Source organism: Pithys albifrons, chromosome 9 (genome assembly GCF_047495875.1).
Source record: "Pithys albifrons albifrons isolate INPA30051 chromosome 9, PitAlb_v1, whole genome shotgun sequence".
Lineage (NCBI taxonomy): Eukaryota > Metazoa > Chordata > Aves > Passeriformes > Thamnophilidae > Pithys > Pithys albifrons.
Genome location: NC_092466.1, coordinates 2465212 through 2471237, shown reverse-complemented (window position 1 = coordinate 2471237; position 6026 = coordinate 2465212).

The window sequence follows — 6026 nt, the reverse complement described above, 5'->3', positions numbered from 1 at the left end:
GACCTTTTGCTTCTTTATCTTGTGGTGAAGATGGTTCTGGGTTTAGAAACAGCTTTTATAAAGAAAAAATGTAATTGTAAACTTCATGGAATATATTTATTTTAGTGGGTTATTTAACCCATATAAACTGAGGCAGATCAAAGCCATGTTTGCTCTGTGCAGGGCAAATGTGCCAAGTCTGAGCAATGTTTTACACAGTGCAGGAATTGTTCAGTGCAGGAACTGTTCAACTGAGACTTTTTCAAGCAATTGAACTGCACTCTGAGTGTTCTTCATCTGAGGTATTAAAGGATTAGGTTGTAATTTAGCTCCTTCTGTAAGAGCTTTGTTCTAATGACTTTTATACCTTTTCTGTGCTCCTGTGCACAGAGGAGGGGAATTACTGAGTTACTGATCGAGTTGGGACTTTGCCAAGAAGTTCTTTTCACCAATAATCGTGTTTTTCTTTCACCTGTTTCCATTGCATGAGAAACTGTTACAGTGTTTTCCTGAATGTCTCAAATTGCCCATTGAAAAGGTCTAAGCTGTGACTTCTTGCCAGGTGGGGGACACAAAGGGAGGGAAACTCTCCCAGCTGGGAAGAGCTGAAAAAGGAATTATTGAGCACAGTATTGTCTAGTTGAGATTTTATAGTTTCCCTTCCAAAGCCTGAGGGGAGCCCACAGGAAAGATGGACAGAGACTATTTACTGGAGCCTGAAGGGATAGGACAAGTGGAATGGCTTCCCACTGCCAGAGGGCAGGGCTAGATGGGATATTGGGAAGGAATTCCTGGCTGGGAGGGTGGGCAGGCCCTGGCACAGGTGCCCAGAGAAGCTGTGGCTGCCCCATCCCTGGGAGTGTCCAAGGCCAGGTTGGACAGGGCTTGGAGCACCCTGGGCTGGTGGGAGGTGTCCCTGCCCATGGCAGGGGTGGCACTGGGAGGGCTTTGAGGTCCCTCCAACCCAAACCATTCCAAGATTCCATGTGCTGGTTTATATTGGATTTTGGGAAGGAATTCCTGGCTGGGAGGGTGGGCAGGCCCTGGCACAGGTTGAGCAGAGCAGCTGTGGCTGCCCCATCCCTGGGAGTGTCCCAGGCCAGGTTGGACAGGGCTTGGAGCAGCCTGGGACAGTGGGAGGTGTCCCTGCCCATGGCAGGGGTGGCACTGGGTGGGCTTTAAGTCCCTCCCAACCCAATCTATTCCATGACTGTGATTCATGTGGTACCCTGTGGATCACACAGAGGCTGTTTCCAAGGAAGCAGCACCTGGAGTAGCTTTCCTGCCTTGTTTGTAAGTACTGGTGCCAAGTATGTGCCCTGAACTTTACCAGAGGTTGATTTAATTTGCTGAATCCAATGGGATGTTATCCCAGTCATAAAACACCAGTGCACAAACTGCAGACTTGGATGTGCAAAAGGACTGACTGGGAGGTGCAAAATCCGCCTCATGGTCCCCCAGGATTAGAAGTGATCTCTTCAAGTTGGAGGCCAAACTTCCTGGATTAAGAGTTTTGTTCCCAGATCAGGCACGTGGTGGGATTCTTGGGGTGTCCTGGACAGGGCCAGGAGTTGGACTCATGATCCTGGTGGGTAATTTTGTGATCCTTTATAGCTGGTAAGTCTTACACAGCCCCAGAAGGTGCCCAGTCCCAGGTATGGCCTACCAAGTATTAGTTTACATTTAAAACTGACTATTTCACCTCGAGATCATGTCATTTGCTTCCCAGTCATCTTTCCTGGCTCTGGAGGCTTTCTGTGCCTATTGGAAAGCTGCTTTTCCAGATGAACTTTGACTATTGGAAATGCACATTTTATTTAAAAACATTAGTGCTTCACGTGATGCTCTTTCATTGTTTCTTTCCCTTAGTAGTTCCTTATGTTCTTTCACCATTTAAGGGCAATGTATTTATTAAATGTGGATGGAAACCATTTTGGAAAATCCATCCTCTTTGCCCATAACTTAGGCAGATTTTCCCATGTGGAATCACCTGTCCCTGAGGTTCTGTGCCTGAATTCCAGCATTCCAAGTCCTGGGTGCAATAACGTGTCAGTGTAATAAGAGAGGAAATCTGTTGCAAATCTTTAGATTTTCAGGGCTTTATCACACAGTAACTTCTCATCTCCAGATTTGCTTTACACATCATGAATAGCCTGAATATTTATTTCCTTACTACCCATATACCTTTTACAAGCCTTAATTTAGTAAAAACTTTAACTGGAACATCTGTATTTTAGATTTTCAGTTAAAAAACAGTTGTAGTACAAATCTGGGAGAAATAATCTTCATTCAGTGCTTCCCAGGCACCTGTTCAGACACTGGAACTGACAGGGATCTTCACAGGAGGAATTAAGATGCTGATTTTAAAGGAGATTCAAGCACTGACTTAAAATAAAACTATTTTTCTCCCTGGTTTTGGCAGTTGATAATTTGAGCTCAGGTGTATTTGTCAGCTTGCACTGCTCATAAACTAAATGTTCCCAAATCAACCCAACAGCACATTTAAACCTTGAAGAAAATGCCTTTTATTTTTTGCCCTCCTGTAAATCTCTTGCAAATATTTGTACAGATGCTGTTTCAGAGAGAGCTGCTGCTCCTGGAGACAGATTTAAAGCCAGGCTTAAAACCTTTCTTGTAATTTGTGTTCCCTGTAAGCAGTGCTGTGTTTGCAGGGACGTTCCTCCCAAAGGCTGTGACAGTAAGTGCACCAATAAATCACTGTAATCACATCAAAATATATAATTATTGGCATGGTGCAGATGTATTTATTTATTTATTTATTTTGCCTGATCACATGTGGGCTGGGAGAGACTGGAATAAATTCAGCTTTCCAAATGCTTTACTGGGATAAACTGTTTGGTTTAGATATTCAGGAATAGCTGCACGTGTAAAGACCCCCAGGGAGGCTCTGGAATTAATATCTGTTTATTAGTAATTATACCCAGTTGGAATCCTGATTTTTGAATGTTTTGTATCTAAATTAGAGATTGATGAGTAGAATAAAGTTATCGTGAAAAGCTGAAATAGAATAAAAACAACAATAATAATTAATGATACTATTATTATTATTGTTATTGTTACTAATTCTTCTTCTTTTCTTCTTCTTCCTCTTCTTCCTCCTCTTCCTCTTCTTCTTCTTCCTCTTCCTCTTCTTCCTTCTTCTTCCCTCTTCTTCTTCTTCTTCCCTCTTCTTCTTCTTCTTCCCTCTTCTTCTTCTTCTTCCCTCTTCTTCTTCCCTCTTCTTCTTCTTCCCTCTTCTTCTTCTTCCCTCTTCTTCTTCTTCCCTCTTCTTCTTCTTCCCTCTTCTTCTTCTTCCCTCTTCTTCTTCTTCCCTCTTCTTCTTCTTCCCTCTTCTTCTTCTTCCCTCTTCTCCTTCTTCCCTCTTCTCCTTCTTCCCTCTTCTCCTTCTTCCCTCTTCTCCTTCTTCCCTCTTCTCCTTCTTCTTCTTCCCTCTTCTTCCCTCTTCTCCTTCTTCTTCTTCCCTCTTCTCCTTCTTCTTCCTCCCTCTTCTCCTTCTTCTTCCTCCCTCTTCTCCTTCTTCTTCCTCCCTCTTCTCCTTCTTCTTCCTCCCTCTTCTCCTTCTTCTTCCTCCCTCTTCTCCTTCTTCTTCCTCCCTCTTCTCCTTCTTCTTCCTCCCTCTTCTCCTTCTTCTTCTTCCCTCTTCTCCTTCTTCTTCTTTCTTCTTCCTCTTCCCTCTTCTTCTTCCCTCTTCTTCTTCTTCCCTCTTCTTCTTCTTTCTTCTTCCTCTTCCCTCTTCTTCTTCTTCCCTCTTCTTCTTCCCTCTTCTTCTTCTTCCCTCTTCTTCTTCTTCCCTCTTCTTCTTCTTCCCTCTTCTTCTTCTTCCTCTTCTTCCTCCTCTTCCTCTTCTTCTTCTTCCCTCTTCTTCTTCTTCCCTCTTCTTCTTCTTCCCTCTTCTTCTTCTTCCCTCTTCTTCTTCTTCCCTCTTCTTCTTCTTCCCTCTTCTTCTTCTTCTTCCCTCTTCTTCTTCTTCTTCCCTCTTCTTCTTCTTCTTCCCTCTTCTTCTTCTTCTTCCCTCTTCTTCTTCTTCTTCCCTCTTCTTCTTCTTCCCTCTTCTTCTTCTTCCCTCTTCTTCTTCTTCTTCCCTCTTCTTCTTCTTCTTCCCTCTTCTTCTTCTTCTTCCCTCTTCTTCTTCTTCCCTCTTCTTCTTCTTCCCTCTTCTTCTTCTTCTTCCCTCTTCTTCTTCTTCTTCCCTCTTCTTCTTCTTCTTCCCTCTTCTTCTTCTTCCCTCTTCTTCTTCTTCCCTCTTCTTCTTCCCTCTTCTTCTTCCCTCTTCTTCTTCCCTCTTCTTCTTCCTTCTTCTTCTTCCCTCTTCTTCTTCTTCTTCCCTCTTCTTCTTCTTCTTCCCTCTTCTTCTTCTTCTTCCCTCTTCTTCTTCTTCTTCCCTCTTCTTCTTCTTCTTCCCTCTTCTTCTTCTTCTTCCCTCTTCTTCTTCTTCTTCCCTCTTCTTCCCTCTTCTTCCCTCTTCTTCCCTCTTCTTCCCTCTTCTTCCCTCTTCTTCCCTCTTCTTCCCTCTTCTTCCCTCTTCTTCCCTCTTCTTCCCTCTTCTTCCCTCTTCTTCCCTCTTCTTCCCTCTTCTTCTTCTTCTTCCCTCTTCTTCTTCTTCTTCCCTCTTCTTCTTCTTCATTATCATTATTATCCTGACTTAACATGCTGAATTAAAACCCCACCAAGGCTTGTAAAAGAGGCTGCAAAGTAATTTAATTGAAAGGGAAAGAATTAACATTTAAAAAGCTGCTTCCATCCAACTGTCCCATCCAAGGTACCCTGAAGTAAAATAGTGTTTGAGGAGAGCTGGATAATGAAATAAAATAGTAGCAATATCAAAAGTTGTGCTTCGGGGAGGATCTGAGGAGGGGAATGTTCAGCCCCTGAAGCACAAAAGGCTGGATGACCTTGTGAAAGGCCTTTCTGCCCCTCACACAGAACTTTATCTTGGAATTAAAGTCACCCAATTCCATCTCTCCTCCTTCTGGCATCACATTTCTGTCTTCCCTGGGACATTCCTGTGATAAAACTAAAGTGTTATAGAATTAACTTAATTGATTGGGGTTTCTGCTGTTACTCAGTTGTAGTAAAAATAAGTTTTTTTTTTTTTAAGGAGTTTGGTAACTGAGATGGTTTGGGGATAACAAATATATCAGAAATATTGGCAGGTTGGAACCCACAGTGCTCCTTCACGATGTTTCCCTGTGGTTGTTTTAAAAGATAAAAACCAGGATTAAGTGTTAGATCTCAGTTGGTTTAGGGTAGGAAATAGAGGGGGGAAAATATCAGAAATTCCAATTCATGTGTTCTTTGTGGGGTATATTTTAAATGTCTGTAAATTGCTCTCCCTTTTTTTCAAATTATTGAGAATTTCTGGAAGTACTTTGTACTAATTTTAAGTTTCTTTTCTCTTTATTTCTCCAGCAAAAGGTGTTATTTGTCTTAGATTTTCGTGGCACCACCTGCTTTCAAAACTTAATATTGTTTCACACAGAGGAGAGGCCAGAGAGTAAAATGAGGTGGCTGGGGCTGCATTTTGTACTTTCAGAACTGGTGCAAATGTTCAAACCACAGGAAGAGCTGAGTTTAAAGATGGAAATTGTATAATCTTTGCATAATCTGCATATTTAAAAAGATCCCTCATGATGAGGGTTGTGGTGAAGGGCCTTTCCAACCCCAAAAATGCTTCTGAACTGAGATTATATTCAAAGGTCTTGCATTTACCTTCCTTTTCTTGGTTGTTTTCAAATTAAGCCTTTTTATTTTTAATACCTTGAGAAGATTATAATTTAGAGATTAATTTTTAAGTTTATAGAAACATACAACAGTAATATAAAAATATAAGCTTCACTAAGGATTAGGATGATAAGGAAACTGGATTTGGCTGAGCTCTTTCCCTCTGTGTGACTTGAACTAAATTCTGGTTACTTAACAATTGTTTTTGTGGTTTTGGTGTGGGTTTTTTGGTGTGTTTTTTTGATTCATTTGTGGGTTTTTGGTTTCTGTGTTTGTTTGTTTTTGGTTTTTTGTTTTGGTGGGGG